General features: G+C 46.1%; 1 protein-coding gene across 1 annotated transcript in view; it reads left to right on the plus strand.

The window, feature by feature from the left end:
- The window catches only part of LOC143957717 (arachidonate 12-lipoxygenase, 12R-type-like), a 161646-nt gene that overhangs the window by 113943 nt on the left and 34238 nt on the right, over window positions 1-13465 (plus strand). The gene's annotated exons all lie outside the window — the stretch shown is intronic.

A 13465-nucleotide genomic window follows, 5' to 3' on the forward strand; every position in this document is an offset into this window, starting at 1 on the left:
CTGCCTTTCGCTCGCAGCACCCCAAAGAAAATGCCTTACTAAGACTCCATAATAATTTACTAACTACTAAAACCAATGGCCACTACTCCATACTCTTACTACTGCTGCCCTAGGCCTGACTAAACCCTCTAATTTAAATATGACCCACCCCTTCCCGTTCAATACCCACTCTGTCACATGTAAACCACACCCCTTCCTCTTTAGGCTCCACCCCTCCCTTAGAGCTCCACCTCTTCCTCTCTCAACCTTAAAGTGGAAGTAAACCCTCCTATCGTTTTCAGCCAAGGAAGCTGCCATCTTGGCCTCCCTTTAATCTTTAACTGCCATGAAGCTGCACATGTGATCAGTTATGACACCAGCCATTGGATGGTTTGACAGTTTGTTTGAGAGAACAACCAATGTGACAGTTAACATTTCCGGCATGCCATGTTTTTTTCAAACTGTTAGATCAATGGGTTTACTTCCGCTTTAAAAGTGGATACCAAGTGTCTATTTGTATATTTTGTTGTTTTGTATACAATTTCAAATGTTGTATCTATTATTTTAAGAGATGGTAATCATGAAATAAAATAATGAAGAGTGCAGCCTCATCAGTGCTGCCTAATCAGTGTCCACCAGTGCAGACTATCTGTGCCCATCAGTGCTGCCGTATCAGTGCAGCCTCATCGGTGCAGCATATCAGTGCCTATCAGTGCGGCCTCATCAGCAGCCATCAGTACAGCCTTATCAGGGACCCCCAGTGCAGCCTAATCAGCGCAGCCCCATCAGGGGCCACCAGTGGAGCCTATCATTGCTGCTTTATCAGTGCAGCTTAAGAGTGCCACCTCATCACTGGCAATCAGTGCAGCCTCATCAGCGCAGCCCCATCAGGGGCCACCAGTGCAGCCTGATCAGCGCAGCCCCATCAGGGGCCACAAGTGGAGCCTATCATTGCTGCTTTATCAGTGCAGCGCTTAAGAGTGCCACCTTATCACTGGCAATCAGTGCAGCCTCATCAGCGCAGCCCCATCAGGGGCCACCAGTGCAGCCTAATCAGCGCAGCCCCATCAGGGGCCACAAGTGGAGCCTCTCATTGCTGCTTTATCAGTGCATCTCTTAAGAGTGCCACCTCATCACTGGCAATCAGTGCAGCCTCATCAGTTGCATAATATCACAGCTTATTTGTGTATCTGAATTATGTATGGATTACAGCAGGGCGCACATTGCAGTATATTCATTTTCACTGAATGTGGACTTTTTAAGGCGTTTGTAGTGATTTCAGCATGCATGGAGCACTTTGCACATACTGAAATCAATGCAAAAAGTCCACAGTGAAATTTCATGTACTGCAAAGTGTCCCTGTCACATGCATGCTGAAATCAATACAAACTAATTAAACTGTCTACATTCAGTGAAGGAGGCTGTTGGGACAGTGGTGAGAACAGGAAGGGTTGAGAGTGGCAAGCAATTCACCCCCTTTGTACGGCAAAGTTTGCAGTACATCAACTTTCACTGAATCTGGACTGTTTAAAGTGGTTGTAAGCCCTTACAAACCACTTTGACCTACAGGTAAGCCTAGATTAAGGCTTACCTGTAGGTCCAAGAAATATCTCCTAAACCTATATGGTTTAGGAGATATTTGCCCGAAAACAGGCACCGCTGTCTATGGCACATGCGCCATAGACAGCGGCGCGCAGGCGCACTGAGCGCGGCATTTCCAAGAATGGAGCTGCCACGTGTGTCGACTCCCGTGCGCATGCGCGGGAGTGACGTCATCGCGGCTTCACCGAATGACAGCGGCGGAGCTGCGAGACGCCACCAACAAGATGGATGCGGCGGACTACAGGGGACAGCGGCGACTTCGCTGGCTCCTGTGTCAGGTAAGTGACACATAATGGACTACTATGCGATGCGATGCGATGCATAGTAGTCCATTATGCTTTGCCTTTGCAGGGAATGAAAGAGGAAGTAAACTCATCCGGGTTTTACTTCCTCTTTAATGAGTTTGTGGTACCGATTACTTCATTACGTAATGATCTGTATATTAATTCAATCCATATTTATATTTGATTGGCTGCTTGTCAAATGATTTACAAAAGTAATAGTAACTTATTAATCGTACCTGCAGCAGTGCTGCTCTCGCCGCTGCCTGGGGGTTGCCCTCATGCTCCTCTCTTTCCCTCTCTCTCCTCCTATAACAGACAGACCTTGCCCCGGGCCAGGAGAACATGCAATGTAAGGATGCCGCACGGAGGAGGGTAGGCGGTGCATTAGGCTCCACCAACGTGCAGCCGGTCTGTCCAGTCACCGGCCACTTTATGGGGATGCCACCCACTCCCCCCCCCCCCCCAGGCCTGTACTGCTCCTTACTGCCCATAATAATAAGTGCCGAATGGTGAACACAGCAAGCTGGAGACTGTATATTTTGTGCGGGAGGCAGCTGAGGGAGCCGGGACTCGGGAGGATCAATTGGGGCTTTTTTTTGGTGTGGGGGTATCTTTTTTGCTCCCCCCCCCCCCCGCAAAGTTCCGCCCTAGACCTGGGCCTTGTCAGCCTAGGGCAAGACACTGCATTGTTACTACTGGACCTCTCTGCAGCCTTGGATACTGTTGACCACCCGCTCCTTCTCAATAAACTCTACTTTCTTGGTCTCCAAGATCCTCCTCTTTCCTGGTTCTCCTCCTATCTATCACAGCGTTTCTTCAGTGTTACCTACAACTCTGTCTCCTCTTACCACTTCCTCTTTCTGTAGGGGTCCCCCAAGGCTCTGTTTTAGAACCCCTTCTCTCCCCTATGTACACCTCTTCTCTTGGTCACTTAATAACCTCCCACAGTTTCTAATACCATCGCTACACTGATGACACCCAAATCTATCTCTCTACTCCTCACCTCACTCTTTCACTCTCCTCCCACATTACTAACTTACTAACTGGCACATCAACATGGATGTCGCACCACTTCCTAAAACCTAATCCTTCTTAAGCCAAGCTGGTAATATTCCCTTTAATTCATGCCCCTGACTTTTCCATCAAGATCAATAATACAACTAACCCTCCCCTCATGCCAGGGTACTCGGTGTAATCCTAGACTCTGATCTTTCCTTTCGGTCCTAAATCCATTCGCTGTCAAAAGCTTGTAGACAACATCTCCGTAATATCTCTAAAATTGGCCACTTTTAATTAAACCACCTTGCTACGCTTTACTCCCTTGTTATCTCTCGCCTTGAATCTTGCAATACCCTTCTCACAGGTCTACCTCTCCATAGGCTATTCCCTCTTCAACCTATCATGAATGCTGCTGTCAGTCTCCTCTACCTTACCAACCGCTCAGTAACTGCCTCCCCTCTCCTCAAACCCCTACACTGGTTTCCGATTGCCCAGTGAATTTAATCCAAAATACTAACAACAACATACAAATCCATTCACAAATCTGCCCCGAAATATCACCCAAACCTTCCTTTCTGCTCCTCCCAAGACTCCCTGCTCTCCAACTCTCTTTCCTCCAGGACTTCTCTAGAGCCTCGCCCATCCTCTGGAACTCTCAACCTCAGTCTGTCTAACTATCTCCTACTCTGGCCACCTTTACTCGATCCCTGGAATCTCATCTCTTCAGGGAATCTTATCATGCCTACACATAACAACTGAACTTTTAACTGTTCCATCAGCTCATCCCCCAACTGTATTACCTTTTGAACCACGTGCCCATCCCTATAAGATTGTAGAGTCTAATGGGCAGGGCCTCCATAACTCTCTTGTATGTTCTTTTATGGTAACTGTACTGTCTCCCTTTTATATTGTAAAGTGTTGTGCATACTGTTGGCTAGGGATGAGCTTGGTGTTTGAGTCAAACGCATCTTTGACTCGAACACCGACTGTTCACCTGTTCAGTAAATCCAGAACTTTGTGGGCCATTTGCGCCATATTCGTGTGGCGCTCACGGCCCATGATGCACTGAGCCATCGCAGTGCATTGCTGGCCCATGTTTGGCCAAGCATGCACTGTGACCCCGCATGCTTGGCCAATCACAGCGCCGGCAGCAAGGGAGCCAGGAGATAGCTCAGGAGGTTTAGTACACGCCCCAAACTATATAAGGCCGCCAGCGTGGCGGCCTTGTGTAGTGTGTTGGCGTGCAGAGAGAGAGCAGGATAGGCAGGGACAGTGTCATCTTTGCTTGTTAACCTAGCGCATTTACAGTGGGTGTTGTGTGCCTCCTCCACAGTATACACCTGAAGCTACCCCCAATTTCTGGTGTTGTTCTGTTTCTAACCACAGGCAGCTGCAGCAGTTACAGTTGATGTATTATGCCACCTGCACAGTATACACCTGAAGCTACCTAAATTGCTGGTGTTCTTCTGATCCTATACCACAGACAGGCAGCTGCAATAATAACAGTCAGTGTACTGTGTCATCTGCTCAGTGTGCACCTAAAGCTACCCCAATTGCTGGTTTCCCATCTCCCTGCAGGCCATTAGTATGTCTGGAAGGCCAACAAGGAGAGGAAGACAGTCAAGAGCCAATAAAAGAGGGCTAGCAGGTTCTGTGTCTAGAGACAACAGTGCTGGCCGTGGACGCGGTGCATCGTCATCAGCACGTGGCCATGGGACACACTTGTCCTTATTTTCGGCAGCTGGAAATGTTGAGCCGCATCATGCCAAAGACTTGGCAGAGTGGATGACCAAGCCCTCCTCATCCTCCTCATCCTCTCTCACCCAGGTTCAGGGTACTAGCAAGGCAGCTGCCAACGCGGCCTCTTCCCTCGTCTCAATGGCATCTGTAACGGCTCCCCTAATTATAAAGGGGGTTAACGCCGTTTGCGATGTTCCCTCTTCTGGACACACATCCACTCGCTACCAATATCCACAGCTAAACGACCCTTTCCTATAGGAGCCGATCCCTCTGGCAAAAAGACGAGACGCACTCTGTCCCTTCTGTAGTAGGAATGAATTTATTAAAAACCAACATTGTAACTTTATACACAATTCAAGGCACATGCTTTAACATGAACAAGAGCCCAGCTCCACCCACACATCCCAAGACATCTGCTAGGCTTCAAACGATCCCACCCAATACACATCTTTTCACAAAGGGTTAGCAGCCAGTCTGTCTGGCACTTTACAATACACACAAGGATAGACTTAAATGAACAATAGAAATGCAAAACAACTTAATTCCTTACAGCAATGACACTTAACCCCCACATACAGTATACATCCAATTTATATACAATGTATTATACAGCCTTGAATATGGCTATCACAGACCATATCGGGGGTTTCTTTTATTCACCCTGTGTCCAAAGTGACCCCACTGTCACAGCATCATTCACTCCTTCCCTAGACCCACCATGTCCTCCTGAGGAGTCCCCCGAACTGTTTGAGCACAGTGTTGTGAGCATGCTCCAGATGGATGCCCAGCGTTTTTTGAAGGCTCTGATGATGATACCCAGCTAGAGGAAGGCAGTAGCGTGAGCACAGAGAGAGGGGATGCTCAAGAAGGACTGCAATCTGGCAGTCATGTTCCACCAGCTGCAGCATACTGCCAGGTTTTCTCCAGTGATGAGGGAGGGGATGATGAGGTCAATGATGAGGTCATTGACTCCACGTGGGTGCCTTATAGGAGAGAGGAGGAGGAGGAGGCGGCACATCTCCAGTGGGGCAGGATGCCCTCTTGGGCCAGCTTAAGGGCACTGACTGAATCTCACCGCAGAGCTCTGCCTGGGCAGGGCGCTGCCTCTGCGCGTTATTCCAAAAGTTCTTTGGTGTGGGCCTTTTTTGAGATGAGTGCATCAGATCACACTGCTGCTATTTGCAACATATGTCTCAAGTGTATCTCACGTGGCCAAAACCATCAGCCGCTTGGGCACCACATGCTTGACCAGACATATGTTGACCTGCCATGCAGCTCGTTGGCAAGCGTACCTTAAAGACCCACACCAAAGAACAAAGTGGACCTCTCCTTGCGCCTCATCAGCTGGCATCTCCAACCCCACTATACCTTGAGTCCTCTCTAAAACCTACACTGAGAGGAATGAAGGCGTAGAATTAGGTGTGTCACAGCCAAGTACTTGCGGGCACTCTGCTAGCAGTATACCAATATCCGATTGTAACAGGCACATTTCCCTGCCCCAGCTGCTGGACCGTTGAAAGAAGTTCACTCGCTGCCATTCAAATTTCCAGAGGTTGAATGCTAGCTTGGCTAAATTGTTAGCACTTCAACTGCTGCCTTTTCAGTTGGTAGACTTGGCCCCCTTCCGTGAGTTTGTGCAATGTGCGGTTCCTCAGTGGCAGGTTCCCAAATGCCACTTTTTCTCACGGAAAGTGATTCCAGCTCTCTACCGGCATGTGGAAGGCAATGTCTATGCCTCGCTGGACAGGGCGGTCAGCGGTAAGGTGCATATTACCACTGACTCATGGTCCAGCAGGCACGGACAGGTCTTTCACGGCCTATTGGGTCACTCTTCTAGCAGCTGAGAAGGTTGCAGGGCAAGGTGCAGTAGTGTTGAAGGTTGTTCCACCACCATGCCTCCAAAATGCTACTACTGGTTGTGACACACTTCTCTCCTCCACCCTCCTCTTCTTCTTCTTCTTCTTCTTCCTTCATGGCCTCTTCCAGTGCTTTGTCCTCGGAAGCAGTGTTGCTCAGTAGGCGTTCAAAGGGATACGCAAGTACGCAGGCAAAAAGATGCCATGCCATGCTTGCGCTGGTGTGTTTGGGGGACAGGAGCCACACTGGGGCAGATATTTTGTCAACTCTGCAGGGGCAGGCCGAGAGGTGGTTAATGCCATGCCAGCTTAAGCCAGGAATAGTGGTTTGCAACAATGGCACCAACCTCCTCTCCGCCCTCCGACAACTGACCCATGTGCCCTATCTGGCTCATGTCCTTAACCTGGTGGTGCAGCGGTTCTTGAGCAGGTACCCGGGCTTACAGGATGTCCTGAGGCAGCAGGTGGAACTCAACGTTGGCCAGGCTGCAGCGGCTGCACACACAGCAGAGGGCCATTAATGAGTACCTGTGCGACTACGGCAGCAAGACAGGGTCAGGGGAGCTCAGCTTTTTTTCACCACGCCAGTGGGGAATGATTAGGGATACATGCACTGTCCTTTCACCATTTGAGGAGGCCACGAGGATGGTGAGCAGTGACAGTGCATGCATCAGTGACACTGTACCTTTTGTCCACCTGTTGGAGCATAGGCTGCATGGACTTGAGGCAGAACTGAGGCAGGAAGAGGAGGACTTCCTTGCCTCTCAAGGCCCCCTTTATCCAGACAGTGTTCCTGCAGTCCCACCCATCACACAGGAAGAGGACGAGGAGGAGGAGGATGATTGTGTCAGCATGGAGGTGGAGCCTGGCACTCAGCATCAGCAGCAGCAGTCTTTTAGGGATGATTTACAGTCCCAAGAAACCTGTGGACTTGTACGTGGCTGGGAGGAGATGGCTGATCATGTCGTCCTTAGTGACCCAGAGGACTCTGGACCAAATGCCTCAGCTAACCTACGCTGTAGGCCTCCCTGATCCTGCAAAGCCTGTGGAAGGATCCTCGTATTCTTCGGATCAAGGAGAGGGACCATTACTGGCTGGCCACTCTCCTTGATCCACGGTACAAGGGTAAGGTTGCGAACATTATCCTGCCATCGCAGAGGGATCAGAAGATGAGAAATCTCCAGGAGGCCTTGCAGAAAGGTCTGTGCAACACATTCCCGGAGACTGGGAGGTTACAAATTCCTGGTCCTGGACTACGTGTTGCTGAGGCTTCGGTCAGTCACAGAAGAAGCGTTGGAGAAGGTGGCCATCTGACCGATGTGTTCAGACAATTTTTTAGTCCGCAGCCCCAAGGTATGATCGGTACCAGCAACCACCACCAACGTCTGATTTACATGGTGCAGGAATACCTAGGGGCAAGATCAGACTTGGATACCTTTCCCAACGAAAATCCTCTGGCTTACTGGGTCTTGAGGATGGATCACTGGCCAGAGCTTGCACAGTATGCAACTGAGCTACTGGCCTGTCCTGCATCCAGCGTTCTTTCGGAGCGCACATTCAGTGCTGCTGGAGGCTTTGTAACCGATCACAGGGTGCACCTGTCCACCGATTGACCGGTTGATTAACTGACCTTCATAAAGATGAATCAGTCTTGGATCACCACCAGCTACCAAGCACCTGAAGCTGATGTAACCGAATAATTTTTTTGAAATGTCAAGACTGCCTATGCTGATGCTGAGTGACTGTCCTGTTATGTTGACTGACTATCCTCTTCCTACTCGATGATCCTGCTGATAGCTTGGAAGAACATTTTTGGTTCTGGGTGCTGCCACCAGTGGCTAAGGCCCAATTTTTCAGCCCCTGTTTAACGGGCGTGTAATTACAATTTCTAATGCATTACTTTGCAGCAGGGCTCATTCCTGCACTCCAACTAGAGTATCTGTGAGGGGTTCCAGTGTTGTGGCACCAGCACCAGTGCACAAGGCCCATTTTTTTCAGCCCCTGTTTAACAGGTGCATGTAATTACAGTTCTTGATATAATATTTCACAGCAGGGCTCGTTCCAGCGCCCACTGAGAGTAACTGCGCCGAGAGGAGGGGGGGGCGAGCGGGTCTTCATTCCCCCGCATCGCTGGACCCTGGGACAGGTAAGTGTCCGATTATTAAAAGTTAGCAGCTGCAGTATTTGTAGCTGTTGACTTTTATTTTATTTTTTTAAGGGAGTTTTTAAACTATGGACAATGCTATAAATTGGTATTTGGCACCATCTAGTGGCCTAAATGTAGAAGGGACTTTGTCTATTTTCTATTGAAGAACATAAGAGAAATGTTACAGGAAGTGACTCAATTGTTTACATTACACAAGGACTTACCTACCCACAATGCTAGCTCACCTACCCATGAACACTCAGTGACTGAACAGCATGCTGGGTAGGATATAAAAGACCCCGGGTGGCCATTTTCAGTCTCTTCTGGATGCACAACCTGCCTGCAAGGATCTGTGAGGAGGTGTTTCAAAGAGCGCGGGCCCACACCAACTGCGGAGTGAAACAACCAGCGACTCTGCCTCATACCTGTGTGCTGGAGAGACAGTGTGAGTGGGACCGAATCAGGAAGGATCCAGAGACATCTGACGGAGCCATCAGAGGATCCTGGTCATCTTGTGGAGCGGCGCGGTGTCGCCGGCTGGCGGCAGAATTGAGACTATCGGGGAGGAGGTTTCCAGCTTTGCAGACCTGGTGTGGGGAGAGGGCTGTTGCCCACAGTTCGTTGAAGCACTTTACACACTTAGACTCATACCACAGTGTTGCTGTGACCTGTAGTTCCGCAAAGGAGTCACACTCAATTAGACTGAATTCAAGCAGGCCTCAAGCCTATGTCTGCGACACCAACACTGTGCGGTTCAGAGACAAATATACAGGAGGCAGTTATAAGTGTGTCACACCACCGGAACAGTTTAAGTCATCAGGTTACATTGCCTTTTTCTCTTGTTAAAACCCTTGGATTACTATACACTGCAGTACAATAGCTAGCAGAAGACAGAAGACCAAAGGCTGCATCTTCCACTGAGAGGCCTTGTGTTCAGCTATTGTAACAAGGGACTGCATCATACATCAGGGAGAGCTTTAAGCAAATTGTACTGTACTATGTTTTTAACATTGCATTATTGTTGTGGGAAGGTGCCCAATGTCAGCTTTGGGCATTAGTCCCACTTGGAGACACGCTTGCAGGGGTTAACCAAACAAACTTTACATATTAAATTGTGAATATTCCTTGCATTGTCACATTATGTTTGTGTAGCGGTGCAGTTACCCTAATTACTGTTTATATCAGTCCTAGAAAAATTCTTGTGTTTGTGTTTAATATCCTTCAGTAAACTTATTCTAATATTTACTTACAATACAGCGAGTTTATCTTATTGTAAATCATGGAACCCGAAGTGTCAGAGGTAAGAGTAGCCCTGAATGTCCGGGATGGGCAGTGGGAAAATGAACAACTTTGCAGCTCCCAAGGGAGTAGTGCGCTTCATTAGTATGTTCTTTGTTTAGCACATGACTAGGGTAGGGAGGGGGGGGGGAATAGGATTGGCGCTATACCCTTTAAAGGTTGGAGACTAAGGTATACAATTAGCAAGAAATTTCCAGCAGGCTGGATAATAAAATAAAAGTAAAATAGATGTATGTGTCAATAAGTGTCAACAATTATTATGTCCTTTAGAGACCATAAGTGTCATAACATATCCTAAATGCATAAATCATTAAACAATTGTAACAGCATAAAATTATATAAAGTGCAAGGTGCTAGTGAATAAATTCTGGTAATTGTGACAAACCTATATAAATGAAAAGTAAAGCTTAGTATATAGAAGAAATATGTATACAAAATATATATATATATAAATATAAAAATAAAAATATATAAAGAATCGATTTATCTGTTACACGTATCAAGTCCTCACGTAGTGTAACTGTGATGAAAGGTACATATTACATAAGTGGAAAGATACAAAAAGGTGAAAAAATGTGGTAAAATTTAGCAGTAAAAAAACAAAAAATGGAAATTAGAATGATAATTAAAAATATTAAAAAGTTTAAAAGTAGTAAAGAGTGTCCCTCAAAAAGGTGATTATAAATTAGTGGGGTGTCCACTGCGAGTGAAAGTGAAGTAAAGGGTGGAGGAAATTTCAGTTGTTGTTCCCGGTGCTCTGTGGCTATTTTTATGCAGTTGCTCTCACCAGAGTTAAGGCCCCTTCCGGGGTGGATCAACCTTCACAGTATCAGCCACTGTGTAGCTCTCTGGCTGGCCTCTGTTGCAGTTCCGGGAAACCTTCGTTCCTCCGTTAAACATCCGTTCATATGCTTATATTGAGAAGGAAAGAGTCCGTTCGGCTAGCACGCTTTCTGAGTTAGTAGTGTATGCTTCGTGGCCACGCCCTACGCGTTTCGTCATCAAAGACGTCCTCTGGAGCCATTTTTTGTTTTTGTTTTTTTACTGCTAAATTTTACCACATTTTTTCACCTTTTTGTATCTTTCCACTTATGTAATATGTACCTTTCATCACAGTTACACTACGTGAGGACTTGATACGTGTAACAGATAAATCGATTCTTTATATATTTTTATTTTTATATTTATATATATATATTTTGTATACATATTTCTTCTATATACTAAGCTTTACTTTTCATTTATATAGGTTTGTCACAATTACCAGAATTTATTCACTAGCACCTTGCACTTTATATAATTTTATGCTGTTACAATTGTTTAATGATTTATGCATTTAGGATATGTTATGACACTTATGGTCTCTAAAGGACATAATAATTGTTGACACTTATTGACACATACATCTATTTTACTTTTATTTTATTATCCAGCCTGCTGGAAATTTCTTGCTAATTGTATACCTTAGTCTCCAACCTTTAAAGGGTATAGCGCCAATCCTATTCCCCCCCCCTCCCTATTTCATTTTATTCCTTCCCTTACTGGGTAGGAATTTAAATAGGGGCTGCTCTTACCCAAACCACTATCCATAGCGCGACCTACAAACCCCCTTACTTTACATGACTAGGGTAGCCAGATACCTTACTGCCCCACCAATACATGCATGCACTTACTGTTGTACTAAATGAATACACGGACACAAGAGAGCTAATTTTCCAAGGATGAGGGCTACTCTCCAGGACTTAGACTGGGAGAGAATATTCGCTTCAATGGGCACAGAACAGAAATGGGAATTCTTCAAAAAGACTGTTGGGGACCTCACGGCAAAGTATATTCCCATGGGCAATAAGTTTAAAAGGCTAAAAACAAAACCTATGTGGCTCACGGCCAAAGTTAAAAAAGCTATAAACTGTAAGAGAAGAGCTTTTAAAAAATATAAAAATGAAGGATCACTAGTGTCATTTAAATGTTACAAAGAAATTAACAGTATATGTAAAAAGGAAATCAAGGATGCAAAAATTCAAAACGAACGACAGATTGCAAAAGATAGTAGGACAAACCCCAAAAAATTCTTCAAATATATTAATAGTAAAAAGGTCAAGTCTGAGCATGTAGGCCCTTTGCAAAACAATCTAGAGTGGGTGACTGGGGACAAAGAGAAGGCTAATTTATTAAACACTTTCTTCAGCTCTGTGTACACAAAAGAGCATGGGGGAGCTCATGTCCATAATGGGGGTGGTAGTGACACAGCCCCAAATGATCCACAATGGCTCAAAAGTGATATGGTCCAGAAATACTTAGACAGAATAAAGGTGGATAAAGCACCTGGACCTGATGGCATCCACCCACCGATCCTAAAAGAATTGAGCTCTGTAATTTCAGAGCCATTGTATCTAATTTTTAGGGACTCATTAATGACGGGAATAGTCCCACTGGATTGGCGCAGGGCGAACGTGGTGCCTATATTTAAAAAGGGATCAAAGTCTTTACCAAGTAACTATAGACCTGTTAGCTTAACTTCTATAGCTGGGAAGATACTGGAGCGTTTAATAAAAGACCACATTGACGAGTTCTTGCTGAACAAAAACACTTTAAGCAACAGACAGCATGGATTCATGAAAGACAGAAGTTGTCAGACAAATCTGATTTCTTTTTATGAGGAGGTAAGTAAAACCTTGGACAGAGGGGTGGCGGTGGACGTGGTATACTTGGATTTTGCAAAAGCATTCGATACAGTTCCGCACACACGGCTCATGTGTAAGGTAAAGTCTACAGGTTTGGAAATATCAGTTTGTAAATGGATAGAAAATTGGCTAGAAGACAGAATTCAAAGAGTCGTGATTAATGATTCTTACTCTGAATGGTCTAAGGTTATCAGTGGTGTACCCCAAGGTTCAGTGTTGGGACCCTTACTTTTTAACATCTTTATAAATGATATTGGGTCTGGCATCAAAAGTAATATTTCTGTCTTTGCAGATGACACCAAGATATGCAGTGGAATAACGTCTTTACAGGATGTCTCCAATTTACAAGCCGACCTCAATACACTGTCTAATTGGGCGACTATGTGGCAGATGAGGTTTAATGTTGATAAATGTAAAGTTATGCACTTGGGGCCTAAGAATATGCATGCATCATACATGCTAGGGGGAGTACAACTGGGGGAATCCATAGTGGAGAAGGATCTGGGGGGATCCATAGTGGAGAAGGATCTGGGGGGAATCCATAGTGGAGAAGGATCTGGGGGTTTTGGTAGACCATAAGCTCAATAACAACATGCAATGCCAAGCTGCTGTTTGCAAAGCGAGCAAAGTCCTTTCTTGTATTAAGAGAGGTATGGACTCCAGAGAAAGAGATATAATTTTGCCCCTGTTCAAATCATTAGTAAGACCTCACCTGAATATGCCGTTCAGTTTTGGGCACCAGTTCTCAAAAAGGATATCGGGGAACTGGAGAAAGTGCAGAGAAGGGCAACCAAACTGATAAGAGTCATGGAGGAACTCAGCTATGAGGAGAGATTAGAGGAACTAAATGTATTCACTCTTGAGAAGAGGAGATTA

This window comes from Lithobates pipiens, unplaced genomic scaffold (genome assembly GCF_037356315.1).
Source record: "Lithobates pipiens isolate NorthernLeopardFrog02 unplaced genomic scaffold, aLitPip1_a1.2 Scaffold_55, whole genome shotgun sequence".
Lineage (NCBI taxonomy): Eukaryota > Metazoa > Chordata > Amphibia > Anura > Ranidae > Lithobates > Lithobates pipiens.